The sequence below is a fragment of the Lepus europaeus genome, chromosome 11 (assembly GCF_033115175.1).
Source record: "Lepus europaeus isolate LE1 chromosome 11, mLepTim1.pri, whole genome shotgun sequence".
Lineage (NCBI taxonomy): Eukaryota > Metazoa > Chordata > Mammalia > Lagomorpha > Leporidae > Lepus > Lepus europaeus.
In genome coordinates, this window is record NC_084837.1 from 102,976,537 (window position 1) to 102,989,432 (window position 12,896).

The 12,896-nt window shown below is 41.1% G+C and overlaps 1 pseudogene; it reads left to right on the forward strand.

The window, feature by feature from the left end:
- Positions 1-296: 296 nt before the first annotated feature.
- On the forward strand, positions 297-12,495 carry LOC133770612 (adenomatous polyposis coli protein 2-like; annotated as a pseudogene).
- The last annotated feature ends 401 nt before the right edge of the window (positions 12,496-12,896 follow it).

Below are 12,896 nucleotides of genomic sequence, written 5' to 3' on the forward strand. Positions count from 1 at the left end.
CAGCAAACACTTACAATTTTTATGTTTGGGTAAAGGGAAATTTAATCCTTTTGTTAAACAGGATTTTAATTTTCTCCAAAACAAATTTCCATGGAATTTTATTTTTAAAATAATTCAGAATGCTGAAGCAATGTGCCTGGTTTTGGGTGGCACAAACCTGAAAATTGAGAATCTCTTTTTGCAAAGCTCTGTATAAGAACTGTGTACAGCCTCTTTGTTTTGCAATTTTTTCATGTATTACATTTCATTTTGGTTTATAAACTTTATTATGTTACATTTTGGCTTCATGTTGGATAATGGAATTCAGGTAAGTAGATAAATTATATACATATATATATTAAATTATATACATATATGTATATATATAGATAGATATAATTTATCTACCTGAATATATATAATTATTATATGTATAATATATAATATATATTATTTATCTAATTATCTGGATATATATATACACACACACACACATATATATATATGAAAAATGTGTGAGCCCTGATATATATATTATATACACATTTTTCATTCTAGAATTCTTATTTGCTTTATTGCTTTGGCTTACCACAGCAGCATTTTCCTTTGTTTTTGAGCTGTTCACCACAATTTTCCTGGTTTCAAATTTAATTATTTGTTTATTCATTTGTTTATTTATTCTTTTAAAAACAAAACCACATTTGACATAGTATCACTTATGATACAAGGAACACATTAAATTGGAGTTTTATGATTACAAAACTACAGAGAACATCTTCCCTTATTATCTATGTGTCTGGGAAAAGTGAAGAAGAAAAGGATTTTAAGTTTCTCCAAAATGAATTTGACTACAATATCTGTTTAAATCATTTGAAATGCTGAAGCCCCTTGGCCAGTATTGAGAGGCACAAACCAGAAAAATCAGTTATCTTGTTACTAAGCTCTATATCAGATCTGGCTGCAACCTCTTTGTTTGTTTCGCATTTTAATGCATTACATTTCATTTTGGCTTATAAGTATTAATATGTTACATTTTGGCTTCGTTCTACATAATGGAATCCTGGTAATTGTAAAAATGGTCTTCTTTAATCAGGGCACTGGCATTTAACCTTCTGGAATCAAAGGTTTGTTTTATTGTTTTGGCTTCCAGCAGCCAGCTTTACCTTTGTTTATGGTCTGTTACACACTTTTTTTTCGTGTGGCACAAAGGAGAAAAATCTGGTTCTCTCGTTGCAAAACTCCATATCAGATCTAGATACAGCCTCTTTGTTTATTTGCTTTTTAGGTATTTTTAATGTATTATATTTCATTCTAGTTTATATATTTTATTATGTTACTTTTTGACTTCATGCCAGATTAAAGAATTTTGGTAACTGAATTAATTTTCTCAGGCATTTCACCTTCGGCAATCCTACTTTCGTTTTCTTATTTTCCCTTACAGCAGCCAACTTTTCCTTTGTTAATGGTCTATTCCCCCTTTTTTCCTTTTTTTCAATCTATTCATTTGTTTATATATTTATTCTGTCAAAAACAACAATAAAATTGACATTTTATCACTTGTGATACAATAAAACACAACAAATTGGAGTTTTATGATTAGAAAACTTTTGGGAACACCTACCCTTATGATGTATTCATCTGGGTAAATTAAAATTTAACTGTATTGTGGAAGAGAAGGATTTTAATTTCTCCAAAATGAATCTTACCGTGATTTTCTTGTTAAATCATTTGGAATCCTAAAAAACTTGTCTGGTGTTTGGTTGCACAACCAAGAAAAATCTGGTTCTCTTGTTGCTAACTTCCATATCAGATCTGGCTACAGACTGCTGGTTTATTTGGTATGTCATTTCATTTGGGCTTATAAATTTTATTATTTTACATGTTGGCTTCAGGCCACATAATGGAATTCTGGTAATTATGCAAATGCCCTTTCTTTTTATCAGGGCACTGGCATTTTCCTTCTGAAATTCTAGATTTTCTTTTATTGTTTTGGCTTCAACTAGTCAATATTTTCTTTGTTTATGGATTGTTCACCACATTATTTTGATTTTAAATTTATTTGTTTATTCATTGGATTAATTATTCTGTCATAAATAAAAGCACATTTGACATAATATCTGATATGATACCTAAAACACAGCAAATTGGAGATTTGTGAATAGAAAACTACCCTTATGATCTATGCTTATGGGAAAAATGAAATTTAAGTGGGAGAGAATTTTAAATGTCTCTAAAACAAGTCTAACTGCGGTTTTCTTATTAAAATCATTTGGAATTCAAAACCAGCAATCTTGGCCTGTTTTGGGTGCCACAGACTAGAAAAAGCTGGTTCTCTTGTTGCAGAGCTCCATATCAGTTCTGGCTACAGCCTCTTTGTGGTGGTGTTTCTTTGGTATTTTTTCATGTATTGCATTTCATTTTGGTTTATAAATTTTATTACATTACATTTTGGCATCATGCCAGATAATGGATTTAAATAAATGGGTAAATACTCTTTTTTAATCAGTGCATAGGTTTTTTACCTTCTGGAATTCTAAGTTTGTTTTATTGCTTTGGCTTCCAGCTGCTGCCTTTTTCTTTGTTTATGGGCTGGTCTGCACAGTTTTATGATTTTTAAATTTATTTATTTGTGTATCCTGTCAGAAAAACACACTTGACATAGTATCCCTATTGTACAAAAATAAAACAAACAAGTAATTAGTTTTATGATTAGAAAACTACAAGGAACACCTACCTTATGATCAATGTGTTTGAAAAAGTGAAGTTTAAGCCTTTTGCAGTAGCGAAGAATTTTAAGTCTCACAAACCAAGTTTGACTGTGATTTGCTTGTTAAAATAATTCAGATATATATAGAGCAACTCAACCTGTTCTGGGTTCAACAAACCAGAAAAATCCAGTTCTTTTTGTAAAGCTCCATATCAGATCTGGGAACAAAATCTTTGTTTCTTAGTATTTTTGGAATTTTATTCATGAATTACATTTCCTTTTGGTTTATACAACTATGTTACATTTTGCCTTCATGCCGGATAATACAATTCAGGTAATCAGATTAATTTTCTTTTTTAATCAGGGTTCAAGCATTTTAATTCTTCAATTCCAGGCATTTTTTTGGCTTCCAGCAGCTGCATATTTCTTTGTTTATGGACTATTCCCAAATTTTTCCTTGTCTTAAATTTATTTGTATGTTTATTCATATGTTTATTTATTTATTCTATGAAAAACAATACATTAGAAATAGTATCACTTTCTATACAAAGAAACACAACAAATTGTCATTTTATGATTAGAAAACTACAGGAAACACCCACTCTTATGATCTATTTGTCTGGAAAAATTGAAATTTAAGCCCTCTGTAGAAGAGAATGTTTTATGTTTCTCTAAATTGAGATTAACTGAGGTTTTCTTCCCAAACTCATTCAGAATGCTCAAGCAATTTTCCCAGATTTGGGTGGTGCAAACCAAAAAAATACAGTTCTCTTGTTGATTACCTCCATATCAGATCTGTCTAGAGCCTCTTTGGGTTTTTTTTTTTTAATTTTTATTTCATGTATTACATTTCATTTTGGGTTATAAATTTTATTATGTTATCTTTTGGCTTCATGCTGGATAATGGAATTCTGGTAATTGGAAAAAATTCTTTCTTTTTATCAGGGCACTAGCATTTTATTTTCTGGAATTCTAGCTTTTGTTTTAGTATTTCAGTTTCTAGCTTCAGATTTTTCCTTTGTTAATGGACTGTGCACTATATTTTTCTCGTTTTAAATTGATTTGTTTATTCATTGGTTTATTTATTCTGTCAAAAACAAAAACACATTTGACATAATATCCATTATAATAGCAAAAACACAACAAATTGGAGATTTATGATTAGAAAACTAAAGGGAACACATACCCTTATTATCTCTATGTATGGAAAAAGTGAAATATAAGCATTTTGTAGTAAAGAATTGTTAGTGTCTCCAAAATGAGTTTGTCTCCAAAATGAGTTTGACTGCAGTTTTCTGGTTAAAATTATTCAGAATTTTTTTTGGACAGGCAGAGTTAGACTGTGAGAGAGAGAGACAGAGAGAAAGGTCCTCCTTCCATTGGTTCACTCCCCAAATGGCCATCATGGCCAGCACTGTGCTGGTCTGAAGTCAGGAGCCAGGTACCTTCTCCGGGTCTCCCACATGGGTGCAGGGCCCAAGCACTTGGGCCACCCTCCACTGCCTTCCCCGGGCCACAGCAGAGAGCTGGACTGGAAGAAGAGCAACCGGGACAGAACCAGCACCCCAACTGGGACTAGAACCCAGGGTGCTGGCGCCGCTGGTAGAGGATTAGCGTTGTGAGCCACGGTGCCAGCCGAAATCATTCGGAGTTCTAAAGCAACTTGGCCTGTTTTCTGTGCCACAAACCAGAAAAATCTGGCTCTCATTACAAAGTTCCATATCAATTCTGGCTACAGCCTCTTTGTTTGTTTGTAATTTCTTTGGTATTTTTTTCATGTATTACATTTCATTTTGGCTTATAAATTTTATTACATTACATTTTGGCATCATGACAGATAATGGAATACAGATAATTTGATAAATGCTCTTTTATAATCAGTGCACAGCCTTTTTACCTTTGGAATTCTAGGTTTGTTTCATTGTTTCAGCTTATAGCAGCTGTCTCTTCCTTTGTTTATAGGCTGTTCTGCACATTTTTTATGTTTTTAAATTTATTTGTTTGTTTATTCATTTGTTTATTTATTGTATCAAAAACAATACATTTGGCATAGTATCCCTTATGATACAAAAAAAACCCACAACCAATTAGTTTTATTATTAGAAAACTTATGGGAACACATATGTTTATGATCTATGTGTTTGTGGAAAGTGAAATTTAAGCCTCTCTTAGAAGAGAAGTATTTTAAGTTTCTCCAAAATGAGTTTGTGGTTTTCTTATTAAAATCATTTGCAATTCTAATGCAACTTGGCAGGATTTCTGTGGCACGAACTACAAAAATCTAGTTCTCTTGTTCTCTTAAAGTCTTTTGTCATCCACAGTTATATATGATCTGCTGCTCATAAAACTAAAGCATCGTTGGTTCTGTGTTTAGCTGTCCTCCTATAGGTTCCTATGGACTTTTTCCAGCCACTTTTATTGTATTCAGTACTTTGGGATGGCTCTGTAAACAGATGAAGCCAATAATGTATTAACAGTACCAACTGAGAGAAAGTATGGTTAACTGAGGTTACTAAAAACAAAAAGCAATTCAAATCAATTGGCAATCTACAAAAAGAGTTAAAGATTTTAAAAGCTATTATTAAAATTGCTATATTGGTCTATTATGCTATATTATATGTGTGTACATATTGTATGTCCACATGGGGAAATTTTATTAAGAGTTTTATTTTAAATGGCTTATAGATAAGATTGTCCATAAATTTAAGCTGCTAAAATCAATCAAAGATATATTTTAATTTGTGGGACCTGAATCTGTGTATCATATGTTTTAGACTTGTTGGTAGAAAGAAACTAAAAACATTTTAGATGGTTGTGCTTAAGTTTACTGGCTAAACAAACTACACCATGTTAGATATTTAAGAGGTGTTTTCAAATACATGATTCTTAAAATTTATAGAAGGCATTGGACCTTCTGGTAAATGTTTTCTTAAGTTGTTATCTAATGGTTGAAATGGTTTGCTAAATATTCATGTGATATTGCTATTGTCAGCAAGCGATCTAGGACTTGCTCCCTCATTTCTCTATTCTAAGCCCAACTTGTTCTTTCATTTCTCTATTCTCTTCAAGGTAGGAAACTAATTCTATTATGAAGGAATCTGTAGGATGCACAATTTAATCTTTAGACCTTATGAAAGAGATTTCTAACATTTTTCTGCAATAGCATAGCCAAAATAAGAACTCAAATAATAATCTCATAGCTAGATTCACTTCGCCATCAGCGAAGTATACAGTAAGTAGAAAAAACCTCCCTTTCAGACCAAAGGGAAAGAAAGTTTTAAAGTGCTAGCCACTTCTAAAAGAGGCTTAAATTTCACTTTCCACAAACACATAGATCATAAACATATGTGTTCCCGTAAGTTTTCTAATAATAAAACTAATTGGTTGTGGGTTTTTTTTTTTGTATTGTAAGGGATACTATGTCAAATGTATTGTTTTTGATACAATAAATAAACAAATGAATAAACAAACAAATAAATTTAAAAACATAAAAAATGTGCAGAACAGCCCATAAACAAAGAAACCTCTTTTTTTGTTTGCTTTTGTGTTTATATTTTTTTCCTGTGTTATATTTCATTTTGGATTATAAATTTCATTGTGCTAAATTTGGGCTTCATGCCAGATAATGGATTTCAGGTAATTGGATAAATGCTAATTCTTTTTTATCATGGCTCGGGTATTTTACCTTCAGGAATTGTAGGTTTGTTTTATTGTTTTGGCTTACAACAGCCAAGTTTTTCTTTGATTATGGGCTGTAACCCAAATATTTTCTGGTTTGTAAATTTATTTATTTTTATTTTCATTTGTTTTTGTTTTATTCTGTCAAAAACAACACTCTTGACATAGTATCCCTATGATACAAAAAAAAAAAACACAACGCAATGGATTTTTATGATTAGAAATCTACACAGAACACCTACCTTTACAATATATGTTTCTAGGAAAAATGAATTTAAAGCTTTTTGTAGAAAAGAAGGCTTTTATGTTTCTCCAAAATGAATTAGACTGGTTTTCGTGTTAAAATCCCATGTAGTGCTAAATCAACTTGCCAGTTTCGGCAGCACAAACCAGAAAAATCTGGTTCTCTTATTGCTACTCTCCGTATGATCTAGCCACAGCCTCTTTGTTCTTACTTCTTTGATGCACTTTTCATTTTAGCTTATAAATTTTATTATGTTACATTTTGGCCTCATGTTGGATAATGGAATACAGGTTACTGGATTAATTTTATTTTTTTTTCCTCAAGCCTCAGGCATTTTACCTTCTGGAATCCTAAATTTATTTTACTGTTTTGGCTTTCAGCAGTCATTTTCCTTTGTTTATGGGCTGTTCCCCACATTTTCTCTAGTTTTAAGTTTAGTTATTTCTTTATTCATTTGTTGTTTATTTTATTCTGTCCAAAAGAACAACACATTTGATATCGTATTCCTTTTGATACAAAAAACAAAAAAAATGGATAATTATGATAAAAAAAACTATAGGAAACACCTACCCTTATTAAGATCTATGTGTCTGGGAAGAAGAGAAGAATTTTAAATTTCTCCAAATCGATTTAGACTGTGGCTTTCTTGTTAAAACCATTTTGAATGCTAAAGCACCTTGCTTGGATTTAGATGGTACAAATCAGAAAAATCCTATTCGATTGTTGCAAACCTCCATATCAAATCTCATTACAGCCTCTTTCTTTTTCTTTTTGCGTTTTTTCATATATTACATTTCATTTTGGTATATAAATTTTATTATAACATAGTTTGGCTTCATGCTGGATAATGGGATTCAGATTATTAGTTTGATTTTCTTTAACTTATCAGGCCTGAGGCTTTTAAATTCTGGAATCCTAGGTTTTATGATTTTGGCTTTCAGAAGCCACATTTTCCTTTGTTTATGTGCTGTTCCCCACACTTGCTCTGGTTTGTAAATTTATTTATTTGTTTCTTAAATTTCTTTAATTTTTCTGACAAAAACAACACACTTGACATAGTATCTCTTATGATACAAAAAAAAACAGAACAAATTGGAGTTTATGATTATAAAACTACAGGGATCAACTACCCTTATGATCTTTGATTCTGGGAAAAGTAAAATTTAAGCTTTTGTAGAATAGAAGGATTTTAAGTTTCTCCAAAATGTGTTAGACTGTGGTTTTCTTGTTTAAATAATTTGGAATGCTATGGTAAGTTAGCCAGATTTGGGTGGCACAAACCGGAAAAATCAAGTTCTCTTGTTGCTTAGCTCTATATCAGATCTGGCCACAACTTTGTTGTCTCTTTGCTTTTCCTTTTTCATGTGTTACATTTCATTTTGGTTTACAAATTTTATTATGTTACATTTTTGCTTCATGCTGGATAATGGAATTCAGGTTATTGGATTAATTTTCTTTTTTTATCAGGGTTAAGTCATTTCACCTTCTGGATTCCTAGGTTGGTTTTATTGTTTTGATTCTAGCAGCCACTTTTCTTTGGTTTATAGCCTGTTCCCCACATTTTTCTGGTTTGTGAGCTTGTTTATTTATTATTTTCTTTGCTTATTTATTCTTTAAGAACAACACCACAGTTGACAAAGTTTCACTTATGGTAAAAGTGAAACACAATAAATTGGAGTTTTATGTTTAGAAAAAAGTATAGGGAACACCTAGCCTTATGATCTATGTGTCTGGGAAAAGTGAAATTTAGGAATTTTGTAGAAGAGAAAGATTTTAAGTTTTTCCAAAATGAGTTAGAATTGCTAAAATCATTCTGAATTCCAAACCATTTTGGCTGGACTTGGCTGGCACAAACCAGAAAATTCCATTTTTTTGTTGTTGCTAACATGCATATCAGATCTAGTTACAGTGGCTGGTTTATTTCCTTTATTTTTTTTCATACATTACAATTCATTTTTGTTTATAAATTTTTATATGTTACATTTTGGCTTTAGCCAGATAATGAAATTCAGCTTATCTGATGAATTTTCTTTTTTTTTTTTGGGGGGGGTAGACAATTTACCTTCTGGAATACATGAAAAAGAAATACCCAAAAAACACAAACTGACAAAGAGGCTGTAGCCTGATCTGATAAGGAGGTTAGCAACAAGAGAACTGGATTTTTCTGGTTTGGCCACACAAACTAGGCAATTTGCTTTCACATTCCATTTTATTTTTCAAAAAAGAATGCAATCAAATTTGTTTTGGAGAAACTTAAAATAATTATCTTCTACAAAAGGCTTAAATTTCTTTTTTCTTAGGGACATAGATCATAAAACTCCAATTTGTTGTATATATATATTTTTTTGTATCAGAAGAGATACTATGTCAAATGCCTTTTTTTTTTTGGTTGTGTTTTGTTTTGGTTTGGTTAGATAGTGAAAGAGACAGAGAGAGAGTTATAGACAGTGAGAGAGAGACACAGAGAAAGGTCTTCCTTCCATTGGTTCACTCCCCTAATAGCCGCTACAGCCAGTGCTGCACAGATCCAAAGCCAGGAGCCAGGTGCTCCTCCAGTTCTCCCACGCAGGTGCAAGGACCCAAGCACTTGGGCCATCCTCCGCTGCCTTCCCGGGCCACAGCAGAGAGCTGGACTGGAAGAGGAGCAACTGGGACAGAATCCGGTGCCCTAACTGGGACTAGAACCTGGGGTGCCGGTGCCGCATGCAGAGGATTAGCCAAGTGAGCCAAGGCGCCAGCCCCCTTGTTGTTTTTGACAGAATAAATAAATGAACAAATGAATAAACAAAGAAATTTAAAACCAAAAAAAAATCTGGAGAACAGCCCATAAACAAAGGAAAATATTCTACTGGTAGCCAAAATAATAAAACAAACCTAGAATTCCTAATTAAAACAAGATAATTAACCCAATACCTGAATTCTATCACCCAGCATGAAGCCATAAGGTAACATAATAAAATTTATAAACCAAAATGAAATATAGCACATGAAAAAATGTAAAACAAACAAACTAAGATCAGTATCCAGATCTGATAAGGAAATTTGAAACAAGAGAACTAGATTTCACTGAGGTTTTTTTTTTATTTATTTTAATTTAAAATTTATTTGAGAAACACAGAGACACACCACCACCACCCCTCCCACCTGCTGGTCCACGCCCCCAAATGCCCACCATGGCCGCCCAACAATCCCCGGAGGGTGGGGCACAGCCTTCTGTTCCTGACCCCGCCTCCACCATCCCTCACCCAGGCAGGTGCTCTGAGACCACAACTGCCTGCAGACGCTGCTGCAGCACCTGAACTCGCACAGCCTGACCATCGTGAGCAACGCATGCTGAATGCTCTGGAACCTGTTGGCTCGCAGCACGCAGGACCAGGAGCTGCTGTGGGACCTGGGCGCTGTGGGCATGCTGTGCAGCCTGGTGCACTCCAGGCACAAAATGATCGCCATGGGCAATGCCGCTGCCCTGCGCAACCTGCTGGCCTACCAGCCCGCCAGACACCAGGCAGCCGCCAAGGCCGTGTCCCCCTGCAGCTGCGCGCCCAGCCTCTATGTGTGCAAGCAGCGGGCACTGGAGGCAGAGCTTGACGCCCGGCACCGGGCGCAGGCGCTCGGCCACCTGGAGAAGCATGCCCTGGCCGAGGCCGAGGCCGAGGTTGCGGCCGCCGCCAAGAAGCCACTGCTGCCCCTGAGGCACCTGGGCGGGCTGGCGCGGTACTACGCCTCCGACTGGGGCTGCTTCGACGACGACCAGGACGCGCCCTCCCTGGCCGCCGCCACCGCGGAGCCCGCCAGCCCAGCTGTGCTCTCCCTCTCACTGGGCCGCACCCCGCCAGCCCGCCGCGGTCTGGAGCCCAAGAAGGAGGAGGGCGGCAAGGCTGTTGTGGCGGCCAAGGCCAAAACCAAGCTGGTGCTGGCGGTCCGCGGATCGACCATCTGATGGAGGACATCTCAGCTTTGCACACCTCGTCTGACTACAGCTTCAGCCTCAGCTCCGAGGACCCCGAGCAGGAGGTGCGGGGGAGGCGGGAGGCGCATCCCCTGCTGCTCAAGGCAGCTCACGCCAGCCTGTCCCACAACAGCAACAGCACCAGCGACAGCTACTGCCTGTGGGAGCACTTGAGGACCTGCCCGCTGGCCGCGCTGGCCAAGCACCGCAAGGAGCTCCTGGGCGGGCAGCTGCGGCTCGACCATGGGCCCACCTGGGACGCCGCCGGCACCGACGCCCGCGTGCGCACCATCAAGCTGTTGCCCACCTAACAGCATGTGCCTCTGCTGGAGGCCGCAGGAAGGGGCAGGCACGGGGGACCCTGGCAGCCCCGAGGCGGCCCCCAGGGCCTGGAAGCAGCACTGGCTGCCATCGGAGGGTCTGAGCAGGTGCCCGAGAAGCTGGGAGCCAACTGGCCGGCCGTGGCCAGCAGGGCGCTGCAGAGGCTGGTGGCGCAGGAGGGTCCCCTCTTGCTCACCCGCTGCAGCTCGCTGTCCTCGGCCGGACGCCCGGGCCCCAGCGAGGCCAGAGACCTGGACAGCAACTCCTCCCTCGAGGGCCTGGAGGAGGCCAGCCCCGAAGAGGAGGAGCTGGACGGGGCGTAACGCGGGCCAGGGGCCGCCTCCCTGCCCATGGCCATCCAGGCGCGCCGGCGGGGCCACGGCTGGGGCCTGGGCATGGGCATGGAGGATGCCACGCGTCCAGCTCCTCGGAGAACTGTGTGCAGGAGACGCCGCTGGTGCTGAGCCACTGCAGCTCCGTGAGCTCCCTGGGTAGCTTCCAGAGAGCCCAGCCATCGCCAGCTCCATCCCCAGCGACCCCTGAGGTGGACTGGGCAGCAGCATGGTGAGCCCCAGGGAGCTGCCGGACAGCCTCAGGCAGACCATGCAGCCCAGCCCCAGCAAGACGCCGCCGGCCACGCAGCCCGGCCAGCCCGAGAGCAGCCAGTTCAGCCTGCAATGGGAGAGCTACCGGAAGCGCTTCCTGGACCTCCCCAACTGCCGCCTGCCTTCTGAGCTGGACGCCTGCAGCATCCCCTTCACCGTGAAGAAGCTGGACGAGAACTTCTGCGACTCCAGACTCAGTGCCCTGGCCCCGCACGAGCACTATGTGCAGCAGGACGTGGAGCTGGGGCTGCTGCCGCCCACCTGCCCTGACCGCTGTGCCAGCCACCGTCGGTGAGAAGAGGCCGCCAGACGGCAGGAGGGGCCGGCACCCCCGGGCTCCCGCACCTGCACGGCCCCAGACCAGGAGCTGGCGCTGCTGCCCGCGCGGCTCCGCAAGGTGGCCTTGGAGCTGGTGCCTGCCCGCCGGGCGCTGTCTGTCCCCGTCTACATGCTGGTGCCCGCCCCGGCCCAGGAGGACAACTCGTGCACCCACTCGGCCAAGGGCACGCCGGTCAGCTTCTCCAGCGCCGCGTCCCTCAGCGAGGAGACCCTGCAAGCCCCCCACCCCCCGGGAGCAGCCCCGTGGCCGGCTGGACAGGCAGGAGCCCCCCGGCCTCGCAGCCCCCACCAGCCAGGTCTCCAGGAACCGGCTCAAGGCCGGGGGGGGGGGGGGGGGGCGCCGGCTGGAGCCCGGAGAAGACCCGGGGCACAGGCAGGAGCCGGGCGGGGCTGGAGCTGCCCGTGGGCCGGCCCCCAGGTGCCCATTTAGACCGGGCTCAGGGGGAAGGGGGGAGGCAGTCCCTGTGCCTCAGGACGCCCACCAAGGAGGCCGTGTACTGCTTCTAGGACTCTGAGGAGGCGCCCCCCGCGGCGACCATCCACCAACCCGTGGGCCCTGAGGCGGGGCGGGAAGGAGGCCCTGGCCCCAGCCAAGGCCGCCTCTCAGGCCCAGCCGCCCCCCACCCCAGCCCAGCCCTGGCTGATCGCCGAGACCCCACCTTGCTATTCCTGAGCTCCCCGGCACTGTTCCCCGGGACTGCCTGGAGGAGGCGGCCGGCTCAGACCAGGCCTCCGACCTGGACAGCGTCCAGCGGCGCACCATCCAGGAGGGCGCCAACTCCGTCATCACGTGGCTGCACCAGGCAGCCTTCTCCGAGTCCAACTGGCTCCTGTCCCTGGGGTCTGCTCTATCCCCGGGCCCTCCCGGCAGCTCTCCAAGCGCAGGAACAGGCACCAGGCCAGGGCCGGGCCAGGGAGGGCAGTGCCCAGCGGCCAGGATTTCTCTGGTTTTTGCACCCAAAATTAGCCAAGATGCTTTACCATTCTGAATAATTTTAACAAGAAAACCACAGTTAAACTCATTTTGGAGAAACTAAAATCCTTCTTTTCTAGAAAAGTCTTAAATTTCACTTT